At 47.3% G+C, this 21188-nt stretch overlaps 1 pseudogene across 1 annotated transcript; it reads left to right on the top strand.

Moving 5' to 3' along the window:
* Window positions 1-757: 757 nt before the first annotated feature.
* On the top strand, window positions 758-7991 carry LOC309625856 (dehydrogenase/reductase SDR family member 2, mitochondrial-like; annotated as a pseudogene). The gene is made up of 6 exons: window positions 758-3110; window positions 3397-3520; window positions 3974-4072; window positions 5083-5097; window positions 6891-7141; window positions 7573-7991. The product of its transcript is annotated as a dehydrogenase/reductase SDR family member 2, mitochondrial-like (transcript).
* Window positions 7992-21188: the final 13197 nt, after the last annotated feature.

Genomic DNA, 21188 nt, shown 5'->3' with positions numbered 1-21188 from the left:
CTCCTCCCCTAATTTTGCACCCATTCCCTCTTGGGGCTTTCCCACTATCGTATGGTAGTGACCCCTACTTCGACCTCCCTTCCTACTACCTCCAAAGGTAAGGCGTCTGAGTGTGATGGAGCCAGTTGTAGACAGATTCGGAGGGCTGGCCTTTTTTTGGGTCTGGGCTATGCCCATGTGTGTGATTTGTGCAAACAGAAAGTCTGTTCTGATGCTCTAATGACTCAAAAAGAAGACTAGGAGGTAGAATAGGGAGGGGAGGCTGAGCTCATCGGAATATTCTGAAGGGGGTGTGAGAGAAGAAGGAATGGGGGTTGAAGCTAAGCCTTAAATGTCTATGCCCATGGGAGACAGTATCTGGGAATCTACAGAGAGGAGCTGCTGCTTTACGAAGCTCCCCATCCATAAATCAGAGAAGGGTCATTAGGACCCACATCTCAGGGAAGGTTCTGTGCTCTCCAGAAAGGCCACTTATCTCCTAGGAAAGGTGGGTGGGAATATCCCCCCAGGGCTGGGACTATAGACAGGAATTTATCTCTGCCTAACTTACTCTGTATCCCACAAGATGCCAGGATTGTGCTGCTGGAGCCTAGAGGTGAGGGATGTGCCTTGGTCACCACCGTGAGTGACCAGAGTGTGGCCAGTGAGGGGCTCCTCATATCCAAACCCAGACAGCAGTAAGGTGTGTGTGTGTGTGTGTGTGTGTGTGTGTGTGTGTGTGTGTGTGTGTGTGTGTGCCTGTGCTCTTCTAAAGACTCATTTCTGGCCCTGCCTGGTTACCCTTTGGGTACTAGGTCCTTATCCAAGGGAACACTGACTTTCCCCCTTCCTTCCTTCCTTTCTTCCTTCCTTCTTTCTTTCTTTTCCTTCCTTCCTTCCTTCCTTCTTTCTTTTCCTTCCTTCCTTCCTTCCTTCCTTTCTCTTTCTTCCTTTCTTTCTTTTTAAATTGAAGTATAGTTGATTTACAAACCTCCTTCTTTTTTTTTAATCCCTGAGGATAAAACGCCAAATCTCCAGTCCAGGCTGCAGAAGCCAATAGCCACTGATCAAAGAGGCGCTTCTGGACCTGCCACTCTCCACTTTCGGAGGCTCTGGGTTTTCCTCTCCTGAGAACACAAGGTCAGGCTGGGCCGAGGCTCCTTAGGATTCTGCTGTGCGGGAGAGGAAGCCTGATCTTATCCCTTAGGGAACTCCTTCTAGACTTTTCCTACTGATCCCTATGTCTAGGAAGTGTGGCTGACGTTTGCACAGCTGATTAGGACCGTGCTAATCGTTCAGCAAATCTAAGAACAGGCCAGTTTTCGTACAGTTTAAGTGTGCAACTTAGCCAAGGCCATCAAATTTAAAAAGCAGATTTTACTACTGGAGCTTTAAATGTGTTGCCATTTGAAGATCGTCTTTCAAAATCCTCTGTGGTAAGTGTTACAGGACTTTTTTTTAAAAGAGGGTCTTTGTATTATAAAAGCAACACTATTCCTAGAAAATCTAGTAAGAGAAGTAAAGTAGAAAGTCAAGGGAAAGAAAACACCTGAAGCTCCATCACCCATCAAAACTCCATCAGAAGAAAATTACTTTTAATGTTTTTGTAAATTTCATTTCAAATTTATTGTTGATTTGCTAAATTCAATAATTTCTGCCTTAATCTTTTAAAATGTTCTTTCTTTTTTTAAAATAAATTTATTTATTATTTATTTATTTATTTATTTATTTATTTATTTTGGCTGCGTTGGGTCTTCATTGCTGCACACAGGCTTCCTCTAGTTCCGGCGAGCGGGGGCTACTCTTCGTTGCAGTGTGTAGGCTTCTTATTGCAGTGGCTTCTCTTGTCGGAGAGCACAGGCTCTAGGCTCATGAGCTTCAGTAGTTGTGTCTCTTGGACTTAGTTGATCTGCGGCACGTGGGATCTTCCCAGACCAGGGCTCCAACCCGCGTCCCCTGCATTGGCAGGCATATTCTTAACCACTGCGCCACCAGGGAAGTCCCTAAATGTCCTTTCAACTTTGAGTTTATTTGCTATTTTTTTAAGTAGCTTCTTGGATGGAAAACGTACTTCTATAATTTTCAATCTTTCTTAAATAATCTCTAATTACAGTATCTAAAATTATATATCTACGTGTTCTTTCTGAGCAGTGCTTTGACCATATCCAACACACTTAAAAAAATTTGGCATGTTCTCATTGCTCATTTCTTTCTTTTTCTTCTTTTAATATTTATTTGTTTATTTTTATTTTCAGCTGCACCACATCTTAGTTGTGGAGTTCGAGAGAGAGACCTGAGCTAGAGACATAAATTTGGGAGTCCAGAGCATACAGATGGCATACATATTGGGCCACTCCCTCTCTCAATAAGAATGCACGGCAGTAGGGCAGACAGGAGCTGTGCACCGGCTGACAAAAAGGCTGTGGTCACCGAGTCCACATGTAGCTGAGTAATGGGAGTGCCCAACTGGGATGCATCCAAGGGATGTATCATCCCCATTACGGAGTGGGATCTGCTGTCAATTTCCTTCTCCCACATCCCTGCCCAATCCGCTATCCTGTTACCCAGCTCTGGAAACTATCATCTTTCCAAGAGTGAGCTTCTGTCATTAAACACTCCCATTTCCCAGGAGGCAGAGTGAGAAGCTGGAAAGAGCAGGTGCTTTGGACTCAGACGTCGATTTGAATCCGGGCTCCAGATTTGTTTCCCTGGGCAGTTTGTGACTTTACTTAACCACTTCTGTAAAATATTATACTTGGATAATAATGCCTTTATGATAGAATGGGTGATAGGACACTGTGAAGGCTCAGCACATAGTAGGTGCTCAGTAAAAGTTAGTTTCTTTTTTTCTCAGACAGATTTGGAGTCTGGGACACAGGGGAATACATTTTATGTCTCATGATTAGGCTCCCAGGTGGAGGTAGGGAAGGGGCTGAAGCCATCACAGCCGTCTCTGCCTGCAGGATCAGCTTCACCCTACCTTGGCATCTGGCCCAGGATGGGGCCCACGTGGTGGTCAGCAGCTGGAAGCAGCAGAACGTGGACAGGGCGGTGGCAGCGCTGCAGGGGGAGCGGTTGAACATGACGGGCACCGTGTGCCACGTGGGGAAGGCTGAGAAGCGGGAGTGGCTGTTGTCCATACTGAGGGGCCAGGGATGAGGGTGATACGGGTGCAGAGATCAGAACACACAGACCCAGCCTAGGGAAGTCAAAACACTCCTTAACATAATTTTGGATATTTCCCAGTGCCAGACATATACCAACACCCCATCACATTAGTATGTGAGGCGCTCGATGTTGTTATAACAGCTTTACGGTGGGAAACAGACCTTAAGTGTCAGGGATGATTCTGAACCGAGCCCTGCCTCACTCCAAATCCCACATTCTTAAGCAAGACTGTGGCTCTGCCCCTGGCAGGTCCCTGCAGGGTACAGATGCCCGAAGCCTGGTGAAGCTGGGACAATGCCCACGACAGGGGCTGCTCCGTGGACCGGAGCAGGGGAGATGCCAGGCTGGGGAGCCCATCGTGGTCACTGTGGGAGTGGGCACTCTTCTTGGGGGCTCACAGGGAAAAGGTTGTTTTTGAAGAGCCTTAAACGACAGTGGGAATCAGCCAGCTATGTTTTCCAGAGAAGAGACTCCGGGTACATGGGACTTAAAGAGTGAAGATTTGTAGAAGTGAGGGAGAGCTAAGAAGAGGTGTCTGCCTGGAAGTATAAAGGGTGAAAGGAGAGAGTCCAGCAGCGCTGGGAGCTCTGAATTCAGGTCAAGTGCAGGGTTCTAACTTAGGCACCATCCAGTTTTCTCCCAGAGTGTCTTAGGGTGAGAGGAATCAAGCATGAGGCCACAGTGAAGCTGGCAGCAAATGGTCAGTGTTCCAGGACCCACTTGGATCAGCCAAGCCCTCCCAGATGACTGTGGAGGGAGGGAGGAGGTTTCTGGTCCACAGTTTCGTCTCTTCCTCACCCTCTGTGCTGCCTCTGTCTCCCCCCAGGCCCTAGAGTGCTGGGGGCGTCAAATTCCTGTTGTGAGTGCTGCAGTCAACCCCCTGGTGGGGAGCACCCTGGGGGCCGGTAAGCAGCTGGGGGACAAGGTGAGGCCCGGGGAGCACGGAGCTGTGAGGTTCTCTCCGTCTCCCAAATCTACTCACACACCTGCACGTGTTCCCAGCTGCCTCCTGTTCCTTGGAAACACAGCCCCCGGTCCCAATGGGTAGAGTACACCTGGGTCAATCTGCCCAGGTGGCCAATGATGCTGCAGACCTTCTCTACTTCAGCCTTCCTCCAAGCCTGAGATGTGATGGGACACACCCGCTCAGGGCCAGATCCTCTCTCCTGGCTCAGAAACCTGAGGCTGCTGTAGTCTGGACTCACTGGCACCCATTCTGATCCCTCCAGTCTGGCTGTCCCAGGGACACCTCACCTGTCCCCAGACATGGCTGAGAAAAGGGACCCTTGCCCGACATCCCAGATGGAACGCACTAAGCACAGCAGGGGCTCCTGCTGCCTCTGCAGACCCCCTGCCCCTGCTGTTCTGAGGGCACCATCCTGACCCCTCCCCCGATGCCCGCAGAGGTGGGTCCTGTGATCAGGGCGAGCCGTTCCCTCTTTCCTCCTTGTCGAGTCTTCCTCCGCTGACCACCCCTTCCTTTCTCTCCTTGCAGACTCTGCCCCACTTTCTCTCTTCGGTTCTCACATTCCCTGGCTTTCCCAGCCAAGTTCCTCTCCCTGCCTCCTTTGCCCAGGCTCAGGCTTTTCTAGGAAAGTCAGATTTCAGCATCTGCCCCTGAAAACAGCACTGTTGTTTACCTTGTGCAAATTCTCACCTCTCCTCATTAAAGCAGGCACTCACAACCCAGCTTTCCTAATGTCCTTTCCTGATGCTATTTTCACTGACCTGGTTCTCTGGAGGGTGATGTGCCATGAGGAGGGTCTGTACGCGAATGACAGCGAGGGGTTCGTAAGCCAAGTGCTCCTGGTGGGCGAGCAGGTCCCTCAGACCCCTCCTCCGCACCCTGGGAGAAGAGCACCCACACCCCCAGCTCCTCCCCATGGGACTCCAGGGAGTGGAGGTGGCTCCTTCCCCACCCCGTTCTGACTGCAGATCCTGGACGTGAACGTGAGGTCCCAGCTGTGCCGCTGAGCCAGCTGCTGCCCCTCGTGGAGAAGAGGGGGAGGGCAGGGAGGGCCCGTGGAGTTGGGGGGACTCTGCCTTGCTGTCCTCTACGCCAAGGGGACACTTGGGGAAGGAGCCCGCAGTGGAATATCCCAAGGAGAGCAGGTAGAAGGAGTGTGTTCTGGATGCCAGGATCTGTCCCCCGTCACCTCCTGAACCGCATCTGCAGGCTACTTTGTCCCGGGGGATGTGGCCAACACAGCAGAAGGGACTGTCTGGAAGGAATGTGGCCGGCAGATTCCAAACCCACAGAGGAGCCCCAATCACCCCTGACGGGCTGTGTCCTCTGAGAATGGCAGGGCAGATGCCAGGCCCAGGGCCTGGTAGTGTAACCCAGAGAGCCAAACCCCTCCAAAGAGGCCAGAGGAAGCCCCTTCAGGCCCTCCCCTGCACGACTCTGGTAGCCAAGTTTTCCCCCCCTTTGCTTTTCACCTCTTCTTGTCTGAATCAGAAACAGTTCTAGATTTGGAACTCAGGTGACTCTAAACGCATTTCCCTCCTGTGGGAGTGGCTCTCCCCTGGGCTGCACCGACCTCACCCTGACGGCTGCCTCCAGGCTCCCCGCTCTGTCCTCCAGAGATCCAGCTACTGATTGGCCCTGCCCCTGTGACTGGTTCCAGGGAGTCCTGGGCTTTCCCAGCAGGGGAGGCTGTGTCAGCACCCTCTCAGGCCCAACATCCCCAAAGATTTTACTTCTCCCCAGAGACCCTGGCACCATCCCCAATTTCCCTTCTTCTCCTATTATAGCTCAGTTCTGTCTCCTCATCAGAAGCCCATTTTCTGGGAGCATCTGCTTCTCATTTGTGCTCACCTTTTACCTCATCACACCTGTCTGTCTCCTCACAGGAGAGGCTCTGCGGTGCTGATTGCCACTGCTGCTGTCTATGTACCTCCACACAGTGAGTGGGGAGCTTTGGAAGGTGGCAGTGGAATGGACGCCAGGGTGTCGGGGAAGTGAATACTGATCCTGTGTGATAAAAATAACCAAGTGCACAACACTGAACATCTCTCTGGTCCACATTTAAAATCACACTCATTGCCTTTATCTCATTCAAACCCCACACACCCAGGGCTGCCGTGGATGGTTGTACAGGTTGTTCACTGTGCAAAGGCAACAGGTCCAGGGACAGGGACAAGTGGGAGCTGAAATCCAGTCTATGCTCTGCTCGCCAAGCCACGCACCCTGGAGAGGTACTCTATTCTCCTGAAGGAAGCGGGTGTCTTGAACATGCATTCACCAAGTCTGGCACCAGAGGGGCTGTATGGGCTCAAAGGAGAGTTCTTTTAAAATCTCACACCAGGGGGCAGTATAGACATGGCATTCCTGTGACTATCAACAGGCAGTGCTTATAAACCACATAGCAGATGAGGAAATTGAGACCTAGAGATCTTAAGTGACTTGCCCAAGGTCGACCACGTCATGGTACAGCAGGGGTCTGGCCTTGGGTCTCTTCAGTCCCATTCCCTGACCTCGCACCTAAGCTTTTCTCTCTGGGTCGAGCATAGACCAACATAGCCTCTGCCTTCCTGACTTTTCTTTAAGCCCGGGCTTCATCCTGCTCCTGCTTCAATTTTGTTCCTTGGTAATTCCCAGGGGTGGAGTGGGAGGAGCGTCTGAGTTGGGTCTAAGAGAGAGAAGGTTTATCCTCCACAGCCCTGGAGGTCCAGCAAGAGCTCCTCCCCTCACTGGCAGTGTACTTTTACTGTTTCTTTTTCCTTCTTAGATGCTGGATTAGTACCACCAGCAAACTGCCCCACTGGGACTTACCAAGTCCTTGGCTGTGGAGCTGTCCCCACAGGGCATCCGGGTGCACGGTGTGTCTCCAGGACATGTCAAGACTGACTTCAGCCGAGTGGTGAGGATTCAGCAGCTGCCAGCAGTTCCCACGCCAACCACCTTGTGCTTTCCCCGGCTGGGCAAGCCGCTCGGGGCTCTGAGAAGAGCAGCCTCTCACTTCTCTGTAGCAGAATCAGGGCTCTGGCTTCTGTGAGAGGTCCAGTGGAATCCCCAGCCCCAGCCCTAAGCAGGGTCATCTTTGCCAAAAGGCACACATCTGCCAAGAGCAGCCACTCTTTTGCCCTTCACAATCCTATCTAGCACTGACTCTCTGAATTTTTTCAGTTTGAATATAATCTGGCTGTACAAAACTCTTTTAAAAATGTCTGTGGATCGCAGAGGTAGGTGGGGTCCCCAGAGGAGACAGGACTCTGATTGCATCCTGGCTTATCAGAAATTCTTCTCACCGAGTCTGGGGTTGCACAGCCTGGGAGCCGGGAGCTGGAGGACAGGAGGAGCCTGGGAGGTGGGAAACAGGGATGGAGGTATGCTGGGCCCTCCAGCCAGGTCAGCAGGGAGACAGAGGTCAGGGTTCATTAGCACATGCACCGAGACTGCAGTTCTCTCCCCCTTCCATGCAGGGCAGGGCAGCCAGAGGACTGTGGGAACTTTGTCCTTCCTGTGCTCTCCAGACGCCAGCTACATCACTGGGGAGAACGTTGTGGTGGCCGGCTTTTCCTTGAGGCTCTGATATCCACCGCCAGGACCGGAGGCTGTTGCTCTGGGTTTGGATATTGAATTTCACCCTGGGAACCAGATGGTGATTGGCTAGGAGAATGAAGGCCAGGCCTCTAGGAGGTGTTGTAGGTGAATTCTAAGACAAATCTAGTGTAGGGTATGGAGGTGGGGAGACAGAGTTGCTGCTGAGCAGTTGCTGAGCTGAAGTCTTGATTGTTTTTTTTGTTTTTTTTTTTTACTGGCAATGAACTTGTTTTGAAACTCTTAACCTCAGCTTCCTTGTGAAGCTGGCAAGTACGAGCAGCCGCTTTGCCTGCAAATGCTATCCCTGCATCAGTGGTGCATTTCCTCACCACTGCCCCCTTCCTCAGGAGACCCTTCCTCCACGTATGTCACCAGCCCTCAAGTGAAACCGTGTAACTCAGATTGGGACTTGAACCCACGTGCCAGGACTCAAACCTGGCCAAAACCCTGCTTGGGACTCGAACCCATGGTCTTTTAATTAGAATCACTCACCTGGTGTCTAGACTTACTGAGGCTCAGGTTCTTTGTGTCTCAGCACAGAAAGAATTCAGTGAGAGACACAGTGATAGGTAAGAAGTGGATTTATTTAGACAGAAACACCCTCCACAGGCAGAGTGTGGGCCATCTCAGAAGGTGAGAAAGGCACCAGGGTAGGGGGTTGTCAGTTCTTATAGGGGTGGGTAATTTCATAGGCTAATGAGTGGGAGGAGTATTCCAGCTCTTTTGGGAATGGGTGGGGATTTCCAGGAATTGGGCCACCACCCACTTTTTTTTTTTTTTAAAGCTAGTATTTTTTTTAAATTAATTAATTAATTAATTTGTTTTTGGCTGTGTTGGGTCTTCGTTTCTGTGCGAGGGCTTTCTCCAGTTGTGGCAAGCGGGGGGCCACTCTTCATCGCTGTGTGCGGGCCTCTCACTATCGCGGCCTCTCTTGTTGCGGAGCATAGGCTCCAGACGCGCAGGCTCAGTAATTGTGGCTCACGGGCCTAGTTGCTCCGCGGCATGTGGGATCCTCCCAGACCAGGGCTCGAACCTGTGTCCCCTGCATTAGCAGGCAGATTCTCAACCACTGCACCACCAGGGAAGCCCCACACCACCCACTTTTTGATCCTTATGGTCAGCTCTGGAACTGTCATGGCACCTGTGGGTGTGTCATTTAGCTTGTTGATGTGTTACAGTGAGCGTGTACTGAGGCTCAAGAGCTAGTGGAAATCTGCCACTTGTCCACCATCTTGGACCCATTTGGTTGTAATCAGTTTATGTCATGTCCTCAGGCTATGTCATTCTTTCAAACGTTGTGCCCTGCCCCCTTCCCTACTGTTTCACAAGCATCCTGAGATGCTGGAAAAAAGTCTTTGCCTGGGGAGTTAGGGAGGTGGTAATTAAATGTCTTGCCCAGTCGCCCAGGAACACACCCAAGAGCCTGTCCCTCACAAGGTTAGTGGCTCCAAGAGGAGATTCACCTCCTCTTAGATGTCTCCCTCCCCACATCCCTGCTTGGGAGCCATGGAAATAACCTGGATGAGGAATGGGCGATCTGCTAAGAGTCCCTCCTCTGCCACTGTCTTTACCTTTTCTGGTCTTCATTTTTCTCAGCTATTAAATAGCAGGTTGGATTAATAGCCCCCACCCCTGTCCCCCTCTATTTTTCTGTGAGACTCCTTCTGTTTTCTGACCCTCTAGCTTCTGGGTCCCAATGGTCTCGGTGGTTCCAGCTCCCCTCAACATGTGCCACTCTGAGCCTTGTCACCACTGCAAGGTTATGGCCTCTCTCATAAACACGTTCCTATCAGGGAGCAAAGGAAGCTGGAGAAATCTGGGTCCCTCAAGGGGCGGTGGCTCAGACAGACCCCCCAGCTTCACCCCACACAGGGGGTGCCCTTCCAGTCCAGTGGCTGTTACACTCCAGTCCTCACCCACATCCTCCTCAGAATTCACACCACCAGCTCCACCACCTTCATCAACACCGAGCCGTGAACCTTCCCTCACATGCCTCCATGGCTGGCCCAGTCCCCCAGTTTTCCCCAATGGCTTTTGAAAACTGCCACCACTCTTTACTTACAGCTTCACTTTTATTCACTCTGAGCAAGGACCTTGCTGCACACTTCACAGAGAGAACAATGGCAATAATGAAACAGGAGGGAAGGGGGCAGGGCACAACCTTTAAGAGAATGATGTAGCTATAGGTCATGACAAAGACTAGTTAGAACCAACTAGGTCCAAGATGGCGGAAGATTTGACTTCCAGTGGACCTTGAGCCTCATTATACGCACATTGTACTACATTAGCATATGCTAAATGACACACCCACCAGCACCATGACAGTTCCAAGGCTGACCATCAAAGATCAAAAAGTGGGGGACTTCCTTGGTGGCGCAGTGGTTAAGAAGCCGCCTGCCAGTGCAGGGGACATGGGTTCGATCCCTGGTCCAGGAAGATCCCATATGCCGCGGAGCAACTAAGCCCATGCGCCACAACTACTAAGCCTGCACTCTAAAGCCCGTGATCCACAACTACTGAGCTCGCGTGCCACAACTACTGAAGCTGTGCCTAGAGCCCGTGCTCCACAACAAGAGAAACCACCGCAATGAGAAGCCCGCGCACCACAAAGAAGAGTAGCCCCCACTTGCCGCGACTAGAGAAAGCCTGCCTGCAGCAACGAAGACCCAACGCAGCCAAATATAAATAAATAAATTAATTAATTAAAAAAAAAAAGTGGACGGTGGCCCAATTCCTGGAAATCTCTGCCCCTTCCCCAAAATAGTTGGAATAATCCTCCCACTCATTAGCCTATGAAATTACACAGCCCATAAAAACTAACCATGCCATATTTCGGGCCTCTCACCTTCTGAGATGGAGTGTCTGTGGAGTGTGTTTCTCTCTAAATAAATCCGCTTCTTACCTGTGTCTCTCACTGAATACTTTCTGCAATGAGATATCAAGAACCTGAGCTTCATTAAATCCTGAGAGGCGCAAGAGGGAGGGGATAAGGGGATATATGTATACGTATAACTGATTCACTTTGTTATACAGCAGAAACTAACACAACATTGTAAAGCAATTATACTCCAATAAAGATGTTTTAAAAAAAAAAAAGTCCTGAGACCAGGAATGTGATCTCAATTAAAAGATGGTGGCTTCAAGTCCCAATCTGAGTTGAATGGTTTCAACAAGATGGCACTCGTCACCTTTCCCCACTCTGGTCTAAAACTGACTTGCATCGTTTCTATTCCTCCCCGAAAGCCCACACATCAGTGAAGGAGGTGCGTGTGTCTTCCGTCTCCAGGGAACTCCTTCCTTACCCACTTGGGATCTCATTCACTCCCACCCCTCTAGGCACCTCATTCCTTGAAATTTCTTCTCTCTTATCTGCAGCTTCAACCTCTCAGAGGTTTAAAGACAAAACAAAATCATCCAACAAACAAAACTCATACTCGTATCTCTGATTATCCTGGAGCCATTATATTATTTCGCTCTTTCCTGTAATAGTTCCTCGCTCCTGTGCCCTCTGTGGGGGTTTTCTCATCATCAGTGCGCATGCTGATGTTTTCTTTTCCTGACTTTTGGGATGTTTAGGAATTTAACATGCAGATCCCTGCTGCTCTCCGCATACTCAGATACTCAGCAGGGTCTTCAAGGGTTCTTCCACAGTCACAGAAATAAGCCTCTAAGTCTGTTGCTATTTTATTGGTTTTTTTTTTTTCTTTTCTGTCTCAGAAATTGTTGATTTCTGCACGAAGTCTACAGTGTGCCGCCTGTGGGTTTCATGGCCTGCCCAATCACCTATTCTGTCACTTGAGTCCTGTATCAAGGAAATTTTCCTTAGGTCTCTGGGGATTGGGGGGGTAGGGGTAGATATCTGCCATGGATCTCCTTTCTGATTCTGGAAACAAGTTAGTGTCCATAAGTGTCACCTTCCAGACAGGCTTCCGGGACACACTCATGACATTTCTCAAGATAGTTTAAAGTGTGCTACCCACTTGGACCGTTCACAGCAGAACTGGGGAGGCTCTCTTGGCCTGACATTTTGGGGCCTTAGTCGTCCATCTGGGGCTCCAACCAGGCAAAGTAGTTTCCCCAACTCTCCCTTGGTGGGTATCCCAAGGGTCATGAAGGGGCAATCTGTATCCCACAGCCCCAACCAGGAAGCATTTGGCCACCATGGTAAGGAGCCATGCCTGGACCTGAGAAGTGGAAAACCTCACACCCATTGGGGGAGCAAGGGAATTTACAATATTGGAATCCCTTCAGTAGGGCCTCCAAAATATGGATTGGGATTTCCAAGCTATCTATATGTGTATATGTAGAAGAAGGGTCATAACAAGAGTTACAAATCACTATTTCTTAGGCTCCACCCCATCAGCTCCCAAGGAGCTCCATTGGCTTCACAAACTTTTGCAGGAAGGACCTTTCTCTACACATTCTTGCTTTTGCTCGTAAAAGAGGACACTTTGTAGAACTCAGCCCTTTCAAAAGTGCTGGTGAGGAAACACACACACTTCGCTCTGCTGCCTTATTCACTTCTCCTTATAGGCTGAAGAGTAGATAAACTGATTGGTCCACATTACCAATGGGGGCTTACAAAGGCAAGGGGGTGTCCCCTGTCTCTTCCCCTTGGGCTACCTGCACTTAGGTGGGCTCAGGTGACCTTTCTAGTCTCTAATGAGCAAGGCTTGCCATGTCTCTGTTCTGGGTTGAAGACGTTTGACCTGAAACTTGCTGGGCACGTCAGGTCAGCTCTACTCTGCCAGTTACCTCCCATTTAAAGAGGAGGTAATGGAAAGCCTTGTTCTCTAACTTAGCATTCACAGTATGAAGGTGACCTTGACTGTAATTCCATCTGTCCCCTTCGGTGTAAGAGAGGATTGTGATCAATTGTTTATACATTTTAACTAATGGTCCGGAATACTTATATTTCAGTTTGAGAGAAAGTGATAAATAATAACTGTGAGTCCATGGGGGCAGATTAGCTCAAGCCAGTGTATAAATCATAGTTTATGAGCTATTTTACAAAACCCTAAGATGTACTTATGGATTATCTTAAAACAAAATATCTCATTTGTACCTAAGTGGTGTATACAATTTCGTATAGTTCAATTTCTGACAGTTCTGTTCTGCTGGGGATTTTACTGTAATTGTTGAGGTGGGAGCAGGTTAGGAATAGGGTTTGTGGCATGGGTTGGCTGTCACCAGTGCTGATACTACTCCCATAGATGTCTGCACATCTTGTTCTTTTGTCCTTGATATCCCTCAGACCATTCTTTCCTTCTAGAAAGAGGCACATATGTGTCTCAAATAACTGATGTACAGTTAAAATACATATTGTAACTGATCTGTATATTCCTTACTTGCCATCTCTATCACTATCTGCTTTTATATCTACCTAGGTGTACATATTGTTATCCACCATCTATCATACCTAAATTATCTATTTATCTGTCTAGGTAACTGGCAACTTCCTATGGTTCAACTAAATATCTGTCCCTTCATGCATCCTGCAATCTGTTCAGGTAAGGACCTGTTCTCCTTAGGACCCACCTACTCCAAACAGTTAGCTCAACCCCTCGTAAAAGGGATTATGGAGGTGAGTGGTGAAGGCCGCCTGAGTTGAGCTCCAGGGCTGCTCCACCTGCCCATCTTTCACCTACCCTGCCGAGCATGTGTCTGGCATTGAGGATGACAAGTGCTGGACCAGGAGTGCCCAGACAAGCAGGGAGGGGCTTCACAGGCTGGATGGCCCTGGGAAGAGGAAGCGAGGGTGTGTGTGAAAGGAAGAGGGGTGGGTAGGACCGTCTCCAAACCTCAGTTCTGTTCCTGAGTGGTTTCCCCTCTGGATCCAGGTCCTTATCAGAGGCTATTTTTGCTTCCTTCTCTTCTGCTTTTGGCTATTCCTGGGCACAAGCAGCAGTCAGTCAAACAAACAAGAGCCACCATCTCTTCCCCCCCAGAATAGCCCAGGTCTTCCTTTCCCCTGGTGACAAGTCAGGCTGCCCTGGGGCTCCCACCAGGTAAGCACTGGAAACACTGTGGTTGCATTTGGGGTGGGGATACCTCAGTTTTAAGGCCTGCTCCTATCCTTCTTGCTAGACGTGAGGTCAAAGTTTCCATTATGATTTTGAGTCAGAGGCAAAAGACTAGCCCAGTGGATGCCAAATTGGCCAAAAGGCAAAGCCGGTTCAAAAGCCCCAAATTTAAGGAATGCATTTTACTCAGCTTTACTAGCACAATGTTAAAAATTGTAGCCAAGTTTTATATATAGTCAGATGGAGAGATAGCCTTTTTAAAAATTTAGGTACTGTGACATTTCTAAATTTCTTCAATAGGAGTAAATTCAAAAAACATTTTTAGGTGAGATGCTTGGTTAAATATAAGGCTGTTTATCATGAACTTAATGCACCATTCAGGGCTGGAATTGGATATTTAACAGCAGTCACGTTTTCTTAAACAAAATAGAGACATATGGCTTGAAAAATGTATGCTTATTTGTGGGAAAAATGGAACAAACACTTGAAAGTGGGACTTTTCTGGAAAATCTGGGTCATAGAGTTGTGTATTTTTTTAGAGGATCCATGCACCATCAGCAGAACCCAAACTGTTTAATAAGACTTTAGCCTTTTTGTTCTGTGCTGGGCAATCTTGAGCACCTCAGTTGCTCTGGGCTCAGGTGCAACCGAGGGTGGTTTGGTTGCAGAGGCAAAAGGAATGAACATTTTTTACCAGCTACTGGAAATGTAAATCCAATATAAGTTATTATGTTATCCATGATATATCATTTTTAGTTGGTAGTGTTTTTGAATCAAATATCTGTAAATGCCAAGAGTAAAACAACTCTTCAACATCTGTAGTTATTGCTGTATTCATTAAGGCTTGGATTCATATTAATTCACTGACTCTTTCACCAGTTTCTGCTGAGAACCAAGTAAGTGCCAAGTATGCCATAGGGTTTTGGGGTATGGAAAACAAAGTGGTCCCTGACCTCAGGATGCACCCAACCAGGTACGTAGACAGGTATATTGACACATCAGAACATAATAAGTGCTGTAACTGAGGAATGAGTTGGGTTTGTGGCCATACGGACGATAAGCACATCAAGGAGTGTCACCTCCTAGTCTAGGTGGGATAAGAGGAGATGGAGGAGTTAAGCTAGGGAAACAAGAAGGAGAATGACATTCCTGACAGAGGAAATGGCATGTGTAAAATCGCCAGACATTTAGGGAACTTGGTTTGGTATTCCTGGGACTCAGACACAAAGAAGAAGGAGCAGTGGGAAAAGAGGATGGAGAGAAGAGCAGAAGCCAGAGTCAGAAATCCCTCAATGCCAAGGCGGGGAAACTGGACCCAATCTTGAAGACAACGGAGGGACAATAGAGGGAGCTTTCTTATCCAACACTTTGTGTCTCCCAGCTTTATGCCAGGAACTCAGACTAAGTTCCTGGCCATGTTCAGGCCTGAGGCATGATCTTCTGTCCCAGACAGTTGTTGAAACTCCAGACTCTGTGCTTCGAGTCTCTCCATTCACTCGTCACTGAGTATCTACTCTGTGCCTTGCATCACACTGAGTAATGCTGACACAAGATTGAATAAGAAAAGTGAATTGATTAATGTAGTATTCTGCTCTAACAGATAAAATCCAAAATTGTAGTGGCTTAATACAGGGGTCAGAAACTACCACCCACAGTTACCAGACTGCTATCTGTTTTTGTAAAAAAAAAAGTTTTATTGGAATATAGATGTGTCATTCATTTATGTGTCACCTATGGCTGTTTTCACACTAAGATGGCAGAGTTGAGTAGTTGCGATAGAGACCATACAGCTTTCAAAGCCTAAATATTTACTATCTGGCCCTTTATAGAAAAAGTTGCTGACCCTTGACTTAACATAGTAGAAGTTTATTTCTTTTTTATGTAAAGTCCAGTTGGAAGCAGAGAGTTCTGCTCCACAGAATTGAGGCTGATGGAGGCTCTGCCATCTTCAACACATGATTTCCAAGCTAACCCTAACACCAACATCTGGGAAGCCAAGACGGAAGAGAGAGCGTGCAAAGGTTTTATGGGCCAGGCCTGGAAATGTCAAACAACACTTCTATCCACATTCCATTAGCCAGAACTCAGTCACATGGTCCCATCTAAACACAAGGGAGTCTAGGAAATGTTGGAGCTGGCTGGGAAGCAACCTTCTAGTGATAGCTCTACTGAAGGGGAATCAGGGTCTTTGGTGGAAAGCCATCTATCTCCCACAATATGCCCCCTGCTTAGAAAGCTTGTGCTTGCAGTAGGATCACCACATGTGCACAAATAACCAGAGTGTAGTCTTTTAAGAGGCTTAAACCTTGATGACTTTAGCAGTATCCCAGTAATGATGGAGCTTAACAGGGTACATCACGATAAAATAGGTGACAATAGTACAAAGACTAGGCACAGTCCCTCTTCCTTTTACTGTCTAATAGAGTGGAAACATCAAATGTACACCTGATGAAAATAAATATAAATATTTATTAAGCATCTGCCATATGCTGTACTAGACCTTTTGAATACACAATCTCTTTAAACATGTGCCATGGCCAGAGGAAGCCAAGACCAGGTTCATCTGTGCTGGCCACGTGAGTGTTCTCCCGCCTCTGTCTCTCCTCCCTCCTGCTCATTTTAATTCTGGAGGAGTAGAGGCAGCCTTGTAAGAGGGAAAGGGGAAGCCCTGGATGGGGAAACAGAGAGAAGAGGACCACGCTCCCTCCTCTGATACATGCTTCCAGGATAAAGCCAACACCCAAGCTGGAGAGGGAAGAAGCTTTCACTTAGAAGAGATTCCAGAATTGTTATTACCATATTGGACTGGACCAATAATCACTAACATGAGACTATTCTTGTGACCGAAGGGGAACAGAGGGCTTTTATCATCTAAGAGGAATTTCATCCAGGGTCAGGGCAGGACGTTGGAATAGGGAATGGGGTGAGGGAACAACAAAGGTGTTTTTCTGATTTCATCCTGCTCATTCACCTTGCCAATAACATTTACAAATACTGGGATCCATGGAGTTAGCTTAAGCGAAAAATGACTTTATTAAAAGGTTATTAGGGAGCTCCTAGAACCTTGGAAGGCTGGAGAACGGGGCTAGAGGCTAAAACTCCAGGTACCCTGCCCACACCAAAACACAACACTGGCTTGACTGCTGTCACCACGGAACCCAAATGTTCCAGGTTGCTCTGACCTGAATACCAGGGACTTGACATCACTGCAGTTGCCACCGATGCCACATCAGTGCTGTGCCTCTGTCAGGAACCCAACCTTGAGACCACCACAGCCTCCGAAAGCCAGCTGGCTCTGAAGCCACAGTTGCAGCAGAATGAAGAACTTATTTCATTTCCTTCTGAATCAAAGTCTTACGTGAGGCCCTCTGATTGGTGGCACCAGTGCCTGTGTCTTACTACAGAGGAGGTGGGGAGAGTCCTTTTTGGCTAGAGAGACTATGGATGGGGAATCGTTAGTCAAAATTCTTCAAATATTAGAACTGTCTTCAAAAGGCGCCAAGCAGCCAGAAGACATTCTATGTCCAAGTTTCAACACATGTTTAAAAAATATGTGTATAATCTAGGAAATGTTGGAGACGGTTTTCATAATACAAAGATGGTGGTTCTAAACTCAACAAGAAGTGACCTTGGGCAAGTCATTGAACTTCTTTGTGCTTAATTCTTTTAATCTATCAAATGAGAGACCGGGCTAAGTAATTCTAAGCTCCTGTCCACAGAAAGAAACAGAGATGTATTTGCAAAACCACTTTCAAGTCAATCAGACCTTGAGGACAAGTTTTGAGTTTGAGGAGGTGCCATGGGGGCAGATGCGGAAAGGGGGACAACTTCTATTACAGAGCAGTCTAGTCTCAGACTATCCCCCAGGACACTCACTGAATTCTGACTCGCACTTTGGGGCAGCACTCGGTTTGCCCTGGGCGCACCTCTGCTGCACTGCCTCTTTCATTCACCGCTGGTGAAGATAGATAATGGTAAGGCTGACAACTGAAAACAGGAGCAAACTGAGGCTTGTGGGCTTGGTCTGCTCCTGATCCAGCCCTGCCCCACCTTCCAGTTTCCCTCACCCTCTCCCACTCCCCAGAAGACCTTTGTTCCTTCAGGTAACTTTAGCTGTTGAGTGCTCGAAACTCAGACTTATATGACATGGTCACCTTCGAAGATTACCTTCAAGTCCCATAGCAGAATTCCTCAGAAGTGGGGGCGTGTTCCCATAAATGCCAGCGAAATCCCAGAAAAGCAGAGGTTTTACTTTTGTTTGTTTTTTAAAATAAAATCATCCTGCACTTTTCCTGTCTCTAACGCAGTTCCCTTTGTGACACCCAATGGTCTCTGAGTCTCTGGGAGCAAGCCCATCTTTCCTGGATCGATACAGCAAATGAGCTTCTAAACTGAGGTCCTCATCTCTCGTGTACCTTCAATTTCAAACTTTAACTATGGATCTAGAGAAGAAAGTGCAATCGGTGTATGATGGCAAGACACAAATGACTACGACTATGGTTAGGAGGATATTTAATGTTCTGATTAAGGATAAAATGTCAAATTAATTTCTCCCATCAAATCAGTTATCTACCCGTTGTGGAAAGCAGCAGAAAAGTAATGATAGGATATGTAGAAGCCTCTTAGGAAGGTGGAAGTCTATTTAAAAATGAGTGAATTTTAATAACTTAGTGGCAAGTGAGGAACTTAGAATTCTAAGTACATGGAGATGAATTTAGCAAGCTGTTTTCCTCGATGGAAATAACTGTAGTTATTTATGTTCAAAATGCTTTGAAGGGGTGGAAACGCAGCAATACCATCTAACATCATGTCCAGTGGAAAGTCGTGGGAACTGGAAATCCAATGCTATATAATTAATTGGGCTCAAATTGTTTCTACTTTTTCTGGGCTTCAAATGAGAGGATCTTCGATAAGAAAGGAGAGCTTAGTGGATTTGGGATTTGCAAAGAATGAGCAAACGTATATGTTAGGAACATCAGTAAATGCAAGGTAAATAGGACCATTAGGGGCTGGTACCCCCTCTGAAGTCATACTTTTCTTTGACAGAATTTATCAGATAACTCTAACAAATGGAAAGAGATATGTCATTGCCAATGTCCTCAAGAAGATCACTACAACAAATATAGTTCCTGGTTTCATAACCTCCTGTCTGATCATAGAAGAAGGGCCAGATCTGAAGCCTAGACATAGAAAAGACCTGTAATTACTAAAGGCATTTGTCAAACAACTCTGGTAGCGAGAAAAAATAAGGAAAATAGGTCCTTCCAGACTCATAAAAATGGCCTCTGTGCTCCCAAAGACTTCTATTACTCAGCTCCTAATGGCCAGGACCATTGACATGCCATCTACAGTCTTAGCCCAACCCTTGTTTCTATATCAGTTGCCACCGAGGCAAGTACAGCATTAGTGATCTCAGTCCTAACTCATCCTCCTCAGCCCAGCCTTGACCACTCCCTTTTACTTCCCACATCTCTATCCCTGTCAGTCCACATGAACATGGGTCCAGGCCTCCCACCAGCCTCCTCCCTTTCAGGCTGGCACAACCTGTCAGCCAGGGCCTCTGTTGGTTCCCAGGCCTAGACCCCAAACAATCACTGGTCCAGGATCTAGGTCAGGGCTCACCCTAAACCCCAGACAGGTAGAGATCCTGCTGCCTGTGGATGGATATCTTAAGTCACAGTATCTGCCCCAGGGGATCCCTGGTCCTCAAACAACCAGGAGAATCTCCCTCTCCCTTTCCCCAGATGCTGTTGTGAGCCATGTTGTAACTCACACCGTTTGCCATGTTCTTCGTACACTTGACTTCACACTCTGAGCTGAACTTCCGGAGCCCTCTTTAGCGGGGGCGGGGGCTCCTCATATCAAGAACTTACCACTGTTGTCTTTTAATTGCTTCTGACTTATTCTGCAGGTTATATGAAAAATTCCTCAGGCTGTAGAGAAGTGAGATCTGTGACAGATTCCACCTGCTCTGTGTTTAGCTGCAGTTGCTACCACCTTCACCAAAGGAGGAACCCGTAAATCCTCTGCTCTGTTTGAAAATGGACAAAATGGTCCAGCTGCCATGTCATCCCTGATTCAGCCAAACAGGTGTCAAGTGGTCTTCATTAAAACAAGGCCTCCTTGTTTGACAATTGTCATTGTTCGTGGTTTCTTTACATTAAGAATAAAAAAAGAACAATTGTTCACCCCCTCCTTATCCATAATTACAATATTCAGAATTGAAAAGGAGTGAAAAAAGTAAGGAAATAATTCAAGAGAAGTTGTTAAATTTGGAGATCTGATTTCCAAATAAAAGAGGTTTCCAAAGGTGAAAAAAAACAAACAAAAGGATAAAATCAATACTCAGAGAAAACATTATATTTGAAAAAAAATTACAGCGAGTATGTCCAAAGCTCCAGGCAAAATCAATAACAAAAGCAACACCATGACATAGTTTCATAAAAAATTAAAACTATAAGGGAAAAAAAGAGAATTCTGCAAGTTTCCAAGTAGAAAAAGTAGGTCATTTTCAAAGAGCAAAATATCAGACTAGCTTTGGCTTTTTCCACTGCAAGGAGAAATGCCTAATGACACGGTGATGACATCGTCTGTGGAAGGGATAAGCTGCAACTCTAGAATAATGGGCCACATCAAGCCATTTGTATAGGGAGGCAACAGAGAGACGTTCTCAGATTGGCCCAATTTCAAAAGAAATGTGGCAGCCAGGGGCTTCGTTTGAAAAGTGCTCAAAGCCACAATGTACACTATGCAAGGCTAAAATTAGTGATAGAAATTTTGAATGGCTAATGGCTAAAAAATGAACCCGTGATAATTATTGATAGCAACTATTGTTAAAGAAGTAAGGATAATTCTGGAAGGGTTATTTATGACATCAGCTTAATTATTTGAAGAAAAGTAAGACACAGAAAGCATAAAAGAAACCTGGTGGTGCAGTGGTTGGGAATCTGCCTGCCAATGCAGGAGACACGGGTTCAAGCCCTGGTCCGGGAAGATCCCACATACCACAGAGCAGGTAAGCCCGTGCACCACAACTACTGAGCCTGCGCTCTAGAGCCTGTGAGCCACAACTACTGAAGCCCGCTTGCCTAGAGCCCAAGCTCTGCAGCAAGAGAAGCCACCGCAATGAGAAGCCTGCGCAACCGCAACGAAGAGTAGTCCCCGCTCGCCACAACTAGAGAAAGCCTGTGCACAGCAATGTAGACCCAACGCAGACAAAAATAAATAAATAAATTTATTTAAAAAAAAAAAAATCCAGAGGTAGTAAAAGAAACCAAAAAAACAAACAAACCAGGGCTCCTAGGAGAATGATGGATTCCAGGGCTGGGACAGGGAAAATAGAGAATGAGCCAGGATTATTTTGTGGGGACAGTAAATAAGAAAGTGTTAAATAAATAAATAAATAAATGGGAGCATGTTGAAAGGACAGAAAAGCCCACCTAAAGGAGCTCCCAGTGGCCAAAGCTGGAATA

Source organism: Balaenoptera borealis, assembly GCF_965194805.1.
Source record: "Balaenoptera borealis genome assembly, chromosome: 3".
NCBI classification, from domain to species: domain Eukaryota; kingdom Metazoa; phylum Chordata; class Mammalia; order Artiodactyla; family Balaenopteridae; genus Balaenoptera; species Balaenoptera borealis.
The sequence above is the reverse complement of the archived record's forward strand: the minus strand, read 5'-3'. Positions and strand labels throughout refer to the sequence as shown.